The sequence below is a fragment of the Aotus nancymaae genome, unplaced genomic scaffold (assembly GCF_030222135.1).
Source record: "Aotus nancymaae isolate 86718 unplaced genomic scaffold, 86718_ANA_hifiasm-v0.15.2.pri h1tg000051l, whole genome shotgun sequence".
Classification (NCBI taxonomy): domain Eukaryota; kingdom Metazoa; phylum Chordata; class Mammalia; order Primates; family Aotidae; genus Aotus; species Aotus nancymaae.
This window is the reverse complement of record NW_026988465.1, coordinates 25,328,691-25,343,432: the sequence shown is the minus strand read 5'-3', so window position 1 is coordinate 25,343,432 and position 14,742 is coordinate 25,328,691. Positions and strand designations below refer to the sequence as shown.

General features: G+C 42.7%; 2 non-coding genes across 2 annotated transcripts; one reads left to right on the top strand and one right to left on the bottom strand.

Moving 5' to 3' along the window:
* Positions 1-3,774: 3,774 nt before the first annotated feature.
* On the top strand, positions 3,775-3,856 carry TRNAS-GCU (transfer RNA serine (anticodon GCU)). The gene has a single exon. It is a non-coding gene; the product is annotated as a tRNA-Ser (tRNA).
* Positions 3,857-13,651: 9,795 nt separating this feature from the next.
* On the bottom strand, positions 13,652-13,723 carry TRNAQ-UUG (transfer RNA glutamine (anticodon UUG)). The gene has a single exon. It is a non-coding gene; the product is annotated as a tRNA-Gln (tRNA).
* Positions 13,724-14,742: the final 1,019 nt, after the last annotated feature.

Sequence of the window (14,742 nt, the reverse complement as noted above, 5' to 3'; positions counted from 1 at the left end):
TGTTATGGAAAGTGCAGGATTTCAGTTATGGAAAGCGCAGAAATTTCAGCCCTAGAGATACCAACTTTTGACGATGACAATTGGTATATATTCTCACAATTTTTTTTTTTTTTTTTTTTTTTTGTCTCACTCTGTCGCCCAGGTTGGAGTGCAGTGGTGTGATCTCGGCTCACTTCAACCTCCACCTCTGGGGTTCAAGGAATTCTCCTGCCTCAGTCTGCTGGGTAACTGGGATTACATGTGCGCACCACCATGCCCAGTTAATTTTTAAAATATTTTTAGTAGAGATGGCATTTCCCCATGTTGGCCAGGCTGGTCTTAAACTCCTGAGTTCAAGTGATCCACCCACCTTGGCCTCCCAAAGTGCTGGGGCTACAGGCATGAGGCACCATGCCCGGGCTTCTCAGAGATATTTTTAATGTCAATAGTAATCAGAGCTTTTCTTTTTCTTTTTATTTCCTTTTTGCTTTTTTCCTTATTGTGACTGAGAATGTCAAGGGATTTTCAGAAGTTGAAAACGATTCATGCCATTTCCATTTTATGAGGCTTCTGTTGTACCAAGAATAACAAAATGCCAAAGGAAAATTATAAAAACTGGAATGTATTAGAAATACTTATATTTAAAGGTGAACTCCCTTAACATCAAATTAATACAATTATACATTATACAATAATTGTATTCATGATGCCCCTTGGAGGCATTTGGAAAAGCCTAAATTTTTACTTTCTAAAATTGAGGTTAAGGCTAAATGGACCTCACTGATACTGTCTGTTACTACTTACATACATATTTAAAATAATAATAACAAAACTATACATACTATGCTACAACTTGCTTTTTTCTATCACTTAGTGGTTGGGTTTAAGGAAGAAAATAAAAATATAAAACTTTAAATTTTAATAGAACTTGTACAATTATTTTCTAATACACTTTTACCAATTGACATTCCCTCAACAGTCTTTCAAAACATGTGCTTTTCAACGCTTGTATCCCCACTTGTTATTATCAGTCTTAGAAATGTTCCTCAATATAATGAAGACGGAGAATTATATATTATGATGACGATTATTATTTTTTGAAACAGAGTTTCACTTTTGTCACCCAGGCTGGAGTGCAATGGCACTATCTCAGCTCACTTCAACTTCTGTCTCCTGGGTTCAAGTGATTCTCCAGCCTCAACCTCCAGAGTAGCTGGGATTACAGGCACCCATCACCACGCCCAGCTAATTTTTGTATTTTTAGTAGAGACTGGGTTTCGCCATTTTGGCCAGGCTGATCTTGAACTCCTGACCTCAGGTGATCTGCCCACCTCAGCTTCCCAAAGTGCTGGGATTACAGGCATGAGTCACCATGTCAGGTTCTGAGAATAAAATATTATTATTTTAATTAGCATATCTTCAAATATAAAGAAAGTGGAGCTTATTTTTTAGCCATATGATTGTCTACTACTGTGGATTGCCTGGATAGGTCCTTTGGCTTTTTTGGTTTTGTTTTTTTCCTGCTGGGTTATCTTTTATTTTCTTGTTTCTTTCTTTTTTTTCTTGAGATGGAGTCTTGCTCCCGTCACGCGGGTTGGAGTGCAGTGGCAAGATCTCTCCACCTCCGCCTCCTGGGTTCAAGCAATTCTCCTTCCTCAGCCTCCTGAGTAGCTGGGATTACAGGCGTGTGCCACCACGCTGGGCTAATTTTTGTATTTTTGGTAGAGATGGGGGTTTCTCCATGTTGGCCAGGCTGGTCTCGAACTCCTGGCCTCAGGTGATCCATCTGCCTCGGCCTCCCAAAGTGCTGGCATTACAGGCGTGAGCCACAGCGCCCGGCAGGGTTATCTTTTCTTACAAATAATAATGGTAATTCATTACACTTAGTGATTTTTTTTTCCTTCTGAGATAGTCTCACTCTGTCGCCCAGGCTGGAGTGCAGTGGTATGATCTCAGCTCACGGAAACCTCCACCTCCTGGGTTCAAGTGATTCTCCCACCTCAGGCTCCAGAGTAGCTGGGACTAGGTGTACTCCACCACGCCCTGCTAATTTTTGTATAAAAGTAGAGATGGGGTTTCACCATGTTGGCCAGACTCCTGACCTCAAGTGATCTGCCCACCTTGGCTTCCCAAAGTGCTGGGACTATAGGTGTGAGCCACCATACCCATCCTTAAATAGTGATTATTAAAGTTCCAGGCGTTCCAAAATGACTTTACATGTTCACTTAACCCTAACAACAACCCTATGGGGGTAACACATTAGCTCAAGAAACTTAATTGAAAATGGTCCCCCTTGGTCCTTTGATTTTTTGTATTCTTTAAATCTAGATATTTTTTCATTCATTTAACAATAGGGATGGTGTGCCTACTACAGGCTAATGCACTAGATGTAATATGATGAATAAAGAATATGGTGCTTGCCCTCTAACTGAAGGGAAAATAGTCTAAATAAAATCTTTGTTAGTCTAACAAGGGAACTTTTCCCCTCAAAGTTTGTATTGTGAAATGGTCTTGAAGTCACTGGTATAAAATTAGGATTCCTTGAAACCCTGAAAGAGGAACAAAAGAAATGAAGGATAAAGGATTTGAACAGCAAAAGTAGACTTAACTCAGGGCTTAGGGGAAATCATAAGAACTGGCCGCATTTAAATAAATAACTGCCATTGTTTGAATTATTAAATGAATACATCTTTAGTCCTCTAACCCAGGGGTCATAGGTCAGTTTCCCATGCTGGCTAGTTGTATGCTGAAGACGGAAATGTGAAATTTGGTAAAGGAACATGGTGGGGAGAGAAGAGAGGCCCTTCAGCCTGAACAGAAGTAAAGATTTCAAAGGAAGGGGGAGAAAACAAAAAAACAGCATTTGGGCAAGAAATAATTTCTCCACTATTTCCCACTGAATACAGAAAAGCAGAGACGCCCTGGTGAGTAGATCGGTTCCTCGGCGCTGGATTTATTTGAAATTGTCCAAGTCCGCTTCTTCCCGGATGGATGAAACTTCTGCGGGCGGCAGGACATGGTGGAGTTGGCGAAGTGGCCGCCCGGGTCACACGGTGAGCACGGCAGACCCGACCCCGGCGAGCTGGCGCCTGCGCTGGGGGCGTCTCCCCACCTGACCCTTTAGGTGTTCGTGCAGCCACGCTGCATCCTCTCACGCGTAACTCTCTGAGGTAGTCCAGAAAGAAAACGCTCACATCAGGGAGCTTCCGTCTTCCTACCTGTTTCCAACCGCATTGTGACCCATTGCTGCACGTCGCAGCCATGCAGTGACTCCAAACCCCAGAGAAAGAACGGGAGGGACAGGGAAGCGTCTCCTTCCCGCCCGGCATATTGCGGAAGCAAAAACGTTTCAGGGAATCACAGAGCAGCTTTGCTGTTGCTTGTTATTTGCTAGTTTCTGGCACCTCCCAGAAAACTGGAATCCCTGCAGCTGTTCCCATCGGAAGGAATAATCCGGTCCCTCCAAAGCGAGAAGGCGGAGTGGCGGGCTGGAGCCGGGGCAGCAATCCAGGGTTGAAATCCTGTGTGCATTCATTCCGGGGTTCAGCGAGGATCCGCGTTAAACGCCTAGGCGAGCTGTTTCCATCTGTTCGTCTGATATGTGCCAAGTAATTGAGCCACTCTAGATGCCATTGATCACTTTTGTGGTTGCTGCGAAATGTACCTAAAAGTGCCCGATTCTGAGTGTGGTTATGATTGCATCAGGATTAAGCCAGAAATAGGGTGATTAGAAATCACATTATTACAGGACTAACTGTGCGGACGAAGAAAATGACTTTGCCACATTTACCATGTGACGAGGTGGCCGAGTGGTTAAGGCGATGGACTGCTAATCCATTGTGCTCTGCACGCGTGGGTTCGAATCCCATCCTCGTCGTTCCCTGAGGTTTTATTTAACCCTCTAAAAGGATGGGTCTGAATGCTGCCTAGTTAGTGTTGACAAGAAATTGGGTAAATTACTAAATGTATCTTAACTGGCCTCTGCTAATTTTCAGTTCTGAGTACAAGAGTCCCTCGAATCTTGGGGACCATTCCTCCTCAGCAACACTGATCATATTTGTAAGTTAACTTAGCCAGCTGAGACATTTGGGTAGTGTTTCATTTTCCCTCCAGATGCTAACCTTCTTAAGGGCAAGAAGTATTTATGTTCTCCGTAGAGTTTCCAGCTCTTTTGAGGAAGCAACTGAAGTAATTGAGGGCTTTAGAAAAAGTATTGCCAATAAACTTAAAGTAAATGATAAAAATGGTCCACATAAATATGTACAACAAATTATTGAAACTATGTTTTGCAGGTATCTTCAGCCTGATTCTAACCTTACTGAAATTTTTACTGTTTGCCAACTTTAAAGGGCCCTCCTCCAACAAAAAACTTAGCCATCATTTTCTGCTTAGCTTTGAGGAGGATTTGTGTCTGCTTAGAGATGTGACGTGACTGAAAAGTATACTCTACACAACATTCCCAGTTAGATCTAAAGATGCCTCCAAAACCAAGACAGAGAAGAATGTCCGTATTGAGTAGTTTCTACTTGTGATTGCCATCATGGGCCTCCGGAGAAAATATACATATTTTTCATTTTTTTGAGTTTTTAAATAGGCACTGTATTCACATGATTCCAGAAGTATAAAGCTATATAAAATTTTGCACCCAACCTTATTCCCCAACCATCTAATTACATTCTTTACAGATAGCCACTGTTGTTAATTCTTTCCAGGATTATACTAAGCACATTTGAATGTATGTTACAGAAAATACATATTTCTTTTTTTTTTTTTTTTGAGATGGAGATTTGCTCTTGTTTCCCAGGCTGGAGTGCAATGGTGCAATCTCGGCTTACCACAAACTCTGCTTCTAATGGCACAATCTCCGCTCACAGCAACCTTTGTCTCCCGGGTTCAAGAGATTTTCCTGCCTTAGCCTACCGAGTAGCAGGGATTACAGGCATGTGCCACCACACCTGGCTAATTTTGTATTTTTAGTAGAGATGGAGTTTGTCCACATTGGTCAGGCTGGTCTCGAACTTCCGACCTCAGGTAATCCACCCACCTCGGCCTCCCAAAGTTTTAGAATTACAGGCATGAGCCACCATGACCGGCCTTCTATTTTTATCTCAAAAAGAAATATCACAAATGACAACATACTATACACATTGCTCCTTATGCTGCCCCATTTCCCTATCCAATATGTCCCAATATATCCTGGAGAGCTTTGCCTGTCATCACAAAACGTGAAAGCTTATTCTTTTTTAAGGGTGCATTATATCCCAATGCATAGGTTACCATATATTGTTTAACCAGCCTCCTATTAGGCAATTTGGGTTTTCCATCTGTTTTGCTATTATAAACTATGCTGCAACAAATAACTTCATATGTACATAAATAAAATTTTGAATGTGTATATCTGTAATACTGCAATATAAATTTTTAGAAGTGAGTTTGCTGTGTCTTCTTAGGATATGCACATTTGAAATATTTATAGATATTGCCAAATGGCCCTCTAAAAGGATTTTATCAATGTACACTCTTAGCCAGTAATAATTAAAATTCTTGTTCTACTCACCTTACTCTGGGCTGTTTCATCAGAATGAGCCAAAGTGTTTGTTATGAATGAAGAATTCTGGGCCTCGGTCATGATCCAGTGCATTGACCTCAGTGGGGTGTGTGGGGTGTGTGTGTGTGTGTGTGTGTGTGTGTGTGTGTGTGTGTGTTTGTTCCTGGATCTGTGATTTAATAATGTATCCAGACGTTTCCTATTTTGGTCTTAAGGCTTGTACCTGGCTGAAGTATCTACGTATTACATCCATTCATCTAGAATTTTCTTTCTCTCTCTCTCTTTCCCTCCCTTCCTTCCATTTCTTTCTTTCTCTCTCTCTCTCTCTTTCTTTCTTTTTTCTTGACAGAGTTTCCACTCTTCTGACCCAGGCTGGAGGGCAATGGCTTGATCTCAGCTCATGGCAACCTCTGCCTCCAGGTTCAAGCAATTCTCCTGCATCAGCCTCCCAAGTAGCTGGGACTACAGACGCACGCCACCACGCCAGCCTTTTTTTTTTTTTTTTTTTTTGAGACTCAGTTTTACGCTTATCACCCAGGCTGGAGTGCAGTGGCGTGATCTTGGCTCACTGCAACCTCCACCTCCCAGATTCACAAGACCCTCCCACCTCGGCTTCTGGAGTAACTGGGACTGCTCTTTTTGTTTGTGTGTTTGTTTTTGTAGAGATGGGGTTTCACCATGTTGCCCAGGCTGGTCTCGAACTCCCAGGCTTGATTCCCCTCTCCTCAGCCTGCCACAGTGCTGGGATTACAGGCATGGGATTACTGCTCCTGTCCAGTTTCCATCTTCCATCTTCCCAGGTATACATCTCAAAACTTGGACAAATTTTTTTAAATTTAATTTCACTTTTAAAATTATCTCAAAACATTCTTCTTGTCTATCTGAAACTTTGTACCACTTTGACCAACAACTTTATTCCTTTCCCAGCTCCCATCCCATACTCTAACATCTGGTAACCATTCTTCTTCTGTTTTGATGAGTTCAATATTTTTTTTTTAGATTCTATGTATAAGTGAGATCATGAAGTATTTGTCTTTTTGCGTCTGGCTATTTCTCTTAGCAAAATGTTCTCCAGGTTCATCTACATTGTGACAAATAACAGAATTTCTTTCTTTTTAAAGTTTGAATAGTATTTCATTGTATATATAACACATTTTTTTTTTTTTTTGAGACTGAGTTTTGCTCTTCTTGCCCAGGCTGGAGTGCAACGGTGCTATCTCAGCCACTGCAACCTCCGTCTCCTGGGTTCAAGTGATTCTCCTGCCTCAGCCTCCCAAGTAGCTGGGAATGCAAGCATGTGCCATCATGCCCGAATGATTTTTGCATTTTTAGTAGAAATGGGGTTTCACCGCATTGACCAGGCTGGTCTCAAACTCCTGACCTCAGGTGATCTGCCCGCCTTGGTCTCCCACAGTGCTGGGATTACAGGCGTGAGCCACTGCGTCCTACCTAGCACAGCTACTTTATGTCTCCATCTGATGACGGACACTTAGCTTGATTCTGTATCTTGGCTATTATGAATAATACTGCAATGAACATAAGAGTGCAGATATTTATTTGACATACTGATTTTGGTTCCTTTGGATATATTCCTAGAAGTGGGATTGCTGGATCATAAGGTAATTTTTAGTTTTTGAGGAATCTATATACTATTTTCCATAATGGTTGTATTACTTTATGTTTTCACCAACGAAGTAGGAAAGTTGCCTTTTTCTCCATGGTTTTGTCAACTCTTATCATCTTTCATCTTTTCGATAAGATGAAAGATGATAACAAGTGTTACGTGTGTGATGGCTCATGCCTGTAATCCCACATGTTGGGAGGCCGAGGTGGAAGGATTGCTTGGGCCCAGGAGTTCAAACCCAAGTGTTTGAGAGCAGCCTGGGTAACATAGGGAGACCGCCCATCTCTACAAAATAAAGAAAAACTAGCTGGGCATGGTGGTGGTGCATAGCTGTGGTCTCAGCTAATTGAAAAGCCAAGGTAAGAGGATCACTTGAGCCCAGGAGGCTGAGGCTGCAGTGAGCCATGATATCGCCACTTCACTCCAGCCTGGGCAGTGGAGCCAGGCTCCATCTCAAAACAAAACAAAGTTATCCTAATGGGTGTGAAGTGATATTGTGGCTTTAATTTTCATTTCTTCAATGTTTAGTGATGTTAAGCATTTTTTCCATATGTATCGCTGTTTGTATATCTTCTTTTGAGAAATGTCTGTTCAGGTCCCTTGTCTCTTTTGTAATCAGGTTGTTTTCTTGCTATTTAGTTGTTGGAATTCCTAATATATTTTGGATATTAACCTTTTATTACATATAAGGTTTGCAAATGTTTTTCCATTTGCAGTGTGTCTCTTCACTTTGTGGTTTCCTTTGGAGAGCAGAAACTTCTTAGTCTGGCGCAGCCCATCTGTCTGCTTTAGCTTTTGCTGCTTGTGCTTCGGAGTCGTTAAAAAATAATAATAATTGCTCGGACAAATGGCATGAAGCTTTTCCCTTATGTGTATTTCTAGTACATAGGTTTATAGTTTCCAGTCTTGTATTTTAATCCATTTTGAGTTGATTTTTATGTATGGTATAAGATAAAAGCTAATTTTATTCTTCTTCATGTATATAACCAGTTTTCCTAGCACTATGTCTTTTTTAGATGGAGTTTCACTCTTGTTGCCCAGGCTGGAGTGCAATGGTGCGATCTCAGCTCACCGCAACCTCTGCCTCCTGGGTTCAAGTGTTTCTCCTACCTCAGCCTCCTGAGTAGATGGAACTACAGGCATCCGCCACCATGCCCAGTTAATTTTGTATTTTTTACTAGAGACAGGGTTTCTCCATGTTTGCCAGGCCGGTCTTGAATTCCTGACCTCAGGAGATCCACCCGCCTTGGCCTCTCGAAGTGCTGGGATTACAGGCGTGAGCCACCACACCTGGCCCCTACCACCGTTTATTAAACAGACTGTCCTTTTTCCATTTTGTGTTCTTGTCACCTTTGTCAAAAATCAATTGACAATAAATACATGGGTTTATTTCTGGGCTTTCTATTCTCTTTCAAAGGTCAGTGTCTGTTTTTATGCCAGTACCATGCCTTATTACCATCACTTTATAATGGATATCAGTAGTGAGTGTAAGGCTTCCAGCTTTGTTCATTTTGTTCAAGATTGTTTTGGCTATTTGAGGTCTTTTGTGGTTCCATACACATTTAAAAATTGTTTTTTCTATTCGTGTCAAATATGACATTGCAGTTTTGACAAGGATTGCATTGAATCTGTAGATAGTTTTGAGTAGTGTGGACATTTTAACAATATTAATTCTTCCATGAACATGGAATACTTTTCATTTATATGTGGTTTAGTCATTTTATCAGAGTTTTATAGTTTTCAGCGTACAGGTCCTTCATCTCTTTTGTTAAATTTACACCTAAGTGTTTTATTTTTGTTGCTATTGTAAATGGGATTTTTAAAAAATTTCCTTTTCAGACACTTTGTCATTATATTGAAATGCTATTGATTATTTAATGTTGATTTTGTATCCTGCAACTTTACTGAATTTATCAGTTCTAACTTCTAACTTTTCTGTAGTATCTTTCAGGTTTTCTATTTGCTGATCATGCCATCAGCAAGTAGAGTTCATTTCAATTCCTTTCCTATTAGGATGACTTTTATATTTTTCTCTTATCTAATTGCTCTGGTTAGGACTCGCAGTACCATGTTAAAAAGAATTGTTGAGCCAGGCACGGTGGCTCACGCCTGTAATCCCAGCACTTTGGGAGGCCGAGGCGGGTGGATCACGAGGTCAAGAGATCGAGACCATCCTGGTCAACATGGTGAAACCCCATCTCTACTAAAAATACAAAAAATTAGCTGGGCACGGTGGCGCGTGCCTGTAATCCCAGCTACTCAGGAGGGTGAGGCAGGAGAATTGCCTGAACCCAGGAGGCGGAGGTTGCGGTGAGCCGAGATCGCGCCATTGCACTCCAGCCTGGGTAACAAGAGTGAAACTCCGTCTCAAAAAAAAAAAAAAAAAAAAGAAAAGAAAAGAAAAGAAATGTTGAGAATGTGCATCCTTGGCATTCTTGTTATGCCCCTAATTTTTTTTTTTTTTTTTTTTTTTTTTTTTTGAGTCGGAGTTTCACTCTTGTTACCCAGGCTGGAGTGCAATGGCGCGATCTCGGCTCACCGCAACCTCCGCCTCCTGGGTTCAGGCAATTCTCCTGCCTCACCCTCCTGAGTAGCTGGGATTACAGGCACGCGCCACCGTGCCCAGCTAATTTTTTGTATTTTTAGTAGAGATGGGGTTTCACCATGTTGACCAGGATGGTCTCGATCTCTTGACCTCGTGATCCACCCGCCTCGGCCTCCCAAAGTGCTGGGATTACAGGCTTGAGCCCCTAATTTTAGAGGAAAGTCATTTAACTTTTTGTGGGGATCGCTCCAGCGTTGAGACCACTCGGTGTCCCCGCCATAATGGAGCTTGAGCCCGGACACGTTTCCCACCCCCTGGAAGCAGTTGAGACCAGTGAAAGAGAGATTTAATAGAAGTTTGAGTTTGCAGAAGCCTATTTCTGGTCCACTGACCTAAAAGGCTGGGTGAAGGCTGTGTGGTTTTACTAGGCATTGTTTCTTGAAGTACCTGCTCTGGGCTAGTTTTATGACTTTGTTTACCCTCTATTGATGGGTCCTGTGCTTGTTCCTGTGACTGCTATTTGCAAAGTTAATGGGTCTATCGCCTCTCTGATGACTTGCATAGATCATTAACATTTTAACTATAGGTTTCCTCACCCTGATAATGAGACCCACCTCCATGACTTGATTGTACCCATTGTGTGACTTGATTGTACCCATTGTGTGTTTTCCCGCTGCCTAAGCTTGTAGCCGGATGGCTCTCTCTTCCCTTTATTAAGATAATGGCATCTGTTCTGATAATTGAGATGGGACTAAGAATGCTTATGTAAATGAAGTGGGGCAAAGAATGTTCCTGTAAAATGAGGTAGAAAAAGATTTATATACTAATTCTGTGTACAATAAAGTTGCTGGTTTTAGGGCCAGCCCTCCAGACTCCAGCTGTCCTGTCTTTTCTTTTCTTCCGCGCACTCTCTCTTCCAGGTATTGGGACCCTCTTGCAGGTCGAGAGACCCCGGCAGACGTGCCGTTCTCACCGGCCCCCGACAACTTTTCACTGTTGAGTATGATGTTAACTGTAGGCTTATATATGACCTTTATTGTGTTGGAGTACATTTCCTCTAAACCTAATCTTTTCAGAGTTTTTATGATGACAGACTGTTGAATTTTGTCAAATACTTTTTCTGCATCTATGGAGATAATCACATAGTTTTTATCCTGCATTTTTGTTAATGTGGTGTATCACATTTTTTGATATGGATTTTTTTTTTTTTTTTTAATGGAGTCTTGCCCTGTCACCAGGTTGGAGTGCAGTGGCCTAATCTCAGCTCACTGTAACCTCTGCCTTGCAGGTTCAAGCGATTCTCCTGCCTCAGCGTCCTCAGTAGCTGGGATCACAGGCACATGCCACCACATGCAGCTAATTTCTGTATTTTTAGTAGAGAAGGGGTTTCACCATGCTGTGGACAGGATGGTCTCTATCTCTTGATCTCGTGATCCACCCCCCTCAGCCTCCCCTCAGTATTCCATGTTCATGGAAGAATTAATATTGTTAAAATGTCCACACTACTCAAAACTATCTACAGATTCAATGCAATCCTTGTCAAAAAATAAAAAAAAAGTCTGTTTTTATTTCCTCAGGAAGTCAGCTACCATTAATTTGCTTGGTCCTCTATTCTGAACACATCTCTCTGCAGCTGATCATATTCTGAATCCTTAGTGGGATCTCATCTTTGGAAAAGAAGTTTTCCCAGGATATGGCTATACCTTCTTTGTTAAAACTACCAAAGAAAAATGGTACCAGATGGAGTTAAATAGGCAAGGAAGACTTTATTCCAGCCAATTGCAATAGGGGAGAGAGATTAAGTCAACTCAAATCCAAATACATTAGGGACAGCTGGGGATCCATAGCCAGCAGTCAGGGTAAGACAACCATTTGATAGAAAATACTAGAGGAACTTGATTAGATATCAAGGGAGGAAAAAGAGAAATTTGATAGGATTTTGAGGTGAGGAATTGTTACTGAATTGGCTTAGGAGAATTCTTACTAAAACTAGGCTCAACTGGATTCTGCTGAAACTGGATTGGACAAGCTGGGGATGGGACTAGTTGAGAGGAGGGCTCAGAGAAACCTAACTGAAGTCTGCTCAAGGGTGGAGTTTTTGTAAATACAAGGATTTCCTCAGCTTTCTAAAGGAATTGGAGACCCACAGAACCTGTAAGGCATCAGGGGGAGCATCTACATATGCTCCCAGCCTCTCCCAGTACCAGGGGCTTCTTCTGCCTCCTCACAGCAGCTGCTCCCTGGCCTTCTGTTCACTTCTGGGTCATGTTGTGCAGGCACCATCTCCAATCAGGTCTTGTCCATTACCATAATTTAGAGGCTTAGGGTAAAGTCTGAGTTACTGGTTTGAGCTAGGATAAGTGAATGCTTGAAGATGGATGCAATCATAATGATTATGCACAGGCTGGCTATAGTGGTGATCGGAAGAATGGCTGGGGTTATAAGCATCCCACACAGGTAGAAGAGGCTGGTAGAAGCCATTGGAAAAGGGAGAAGACTTTGGGTGAGATCTTATCACACTCATATCGACAAAGTGGAAAGAAGGTGGGGCCACACTAGCTAAGGCAACACCGCAAGAAGAAAATGTTATTTCCTTCTGCAATTAGCAGCATTACAGACCATATGAAGTACCATCAGGCACACATCGTGGGAGTCAAAATAATGTTTTCATAAAGTTTTGCAAACTTAGCTACAGAGTCTCTGTGTGGTAATTCACAACATGGGCTAATGAATTCTTTATGGTTTAACGGACTTGGTGAAAGTAAGATTCGACTTGGTTTTTTGGTCTGTATGAAAAAAATCAAAATGTGAAAGAAATCTGAAAATAAATCATCGGATTTGAAAGTTGCCTCTTACATTATACAAGAAATTAATTTGTACAAAACAAATACTTGTTTCTAATTTAGTTCCTGTCCTTCTGTCCTCTAAGGCACACCTTTCCCTCACCTTGCCCACATTTCCCACCTCATGCTAACAGGCAAACAAGCGTCTGTCAGGAACTTCCCGGACCTTCCTGGTTTCAACAGCTCTGCCTCCAATTCGATCCTGGTCTACACACAGAGTTCAGGGCAGGCGAGATAGCGGGTACATTTCCTGTTTTTGACCCTCAGCTCCAAGGGACTGTTTCCCGGGTGCTTGGGACGGAATGTTTGGCAGTGTCTGGGAAGACCCGGTCAAGAAATTCCCCCCCTTTCACCCTGGTACTAGGGGCTGAAGGATTAGGGTTAGAGGTCGTTCTACCCCATCTCCCACACGAGTTGTAGGGCCCTTTCCCCGTGCGTGGTCCTGAACTGGGAATGCCAGCTCCCGGCGCAGCGAGGCCCGGGTGCGGTCGGAGACGAGTTTTCTCTCCGGCTGAAGAGCCAGACGCCGTGGATGCCAGGACCCGAGCCGTCCGGGGCTGCAGGCTTTGGGGGATTTCCAGACGCTGCAGATGGGGTGAGTGGGGAGACTAAGAAGGACCAGGGAATTGAGAAAGCAGACGAGGGTGAACTGTCTCGACGAGCTGGGGGATGGGATGGGAAAAGGGGCGAGAAGTGACCCCGGGCGCGCGAGGTCCACAGCGAAATAACACGCCCGAGACCAAGGCTTGGCCAACTGCACGCGCAAGATTCGGTTGTGGCGGCGAGGAGGGCTTCGAACCTAGGGAACTTTGAGGAAGCGTTTGTCTCTGTTACAGGAATTGGGTCTCCACGTTGCTGCTGGAGCTTTTCTTGAGTCGGTAGGAGCAGCGTCTTTCTCTTCGTCTTCAAATCCGTGAATCTGATACGCTTTGAAAGCTGAATCACTTCTAAGCGAAACAGTTTGGTACTTATGTTTGGACAGGAGAGTCGTCTACAATACTGTGTACGCGGCCACAAAGGTGTTTTCAAAGGGAATTCGACAGGAAGCAGAGGAACGAGTTTCTCCCACATTCAGAAGCCAACCCAGTAACTGTAAAACGTTCTCCTTTGAAAGGTCCCACCGAGATTCGAACTCGGATTGCTGGATTCAAAGTCCAGAGTGCTAACCATTACACCATGGGACCAACCATAAGAGCAGAATATGTATCTACAGTCGTGGTTAAATACCTCCTTGATGATAAACTTTCTAGTTGCTCCAATCCGGAAGAGTTAGGTCAGACTTCAGTGAGACTGTGCTGACAAGAAAGCTGACGCTTTGTTGCTGGAGGAGTAATGGGCAAAATAAAATTCAGGGAGATTTGTGCACCTTGTTGCGCTTTTGTTAGGAGCATAAATCGCTTCCGGAAGTCAACGGGGCAGATCGATTTTGTGAGGTCTGAAACTTCATAATTTAGAGGAATAGAACATAATTCTGAGGAATAGAACTGAGGATGAAGAAACTTTTCACTTTTTGCCATGTTGACTTTTAAAATATTTGACTTTTTTATAAGTGTCTATCACTGTTGCAGTAATTTTAAAAATGCAAATCTACAAAAAAAAAAAAAAAAAAAGAGTAATGCTCGTCAGTAGAGGACCTAGAAGTCATGGTTACTCCGTGTTAACTGCCTACTGTGCTCAGCACGGCAGAGATCACTGCCTGAGAGATCACTGACTGCAAAGGACAGTTGGGGGGGAAACACAAAAGCTAAGTGCAGCATGTTAATAGTGGCTGGGAAAATTATCCTTTCAGGGTTTGATGACACAGGCACACAGACAAAAATTTTATACACAATTTCATTAGGTTTAGCGATTTACTCAAGAACATTCACAGAACCCAACTGTAAGAATTTTTTTTTTTTAATTTAGAGATTTCTGAAAGAAATGTTCTGATTATTCAAAGCCTCTCTACTCAGAAATGCCAAAATATGAGAAATCAACATGAGGACCAAAGCAGAAGGAAACCGAGAATGGAGAAGGGGAGCCAGGCGGCAACTCCACAAGTGTTCCTCGGGCATCTCCGCGCTCCTAGGCATAGGGATGGATCCAGTGAATGCTGGAAGGGAAGGTTCTGGTTTCCCCACTGCAGTGACTCGCTAGGCTCTGATCAGCCGTCCAGGTTTTGTTAGTTGTCTGGGACCAGTTTCCCATAGTTGTTCAGTCACGG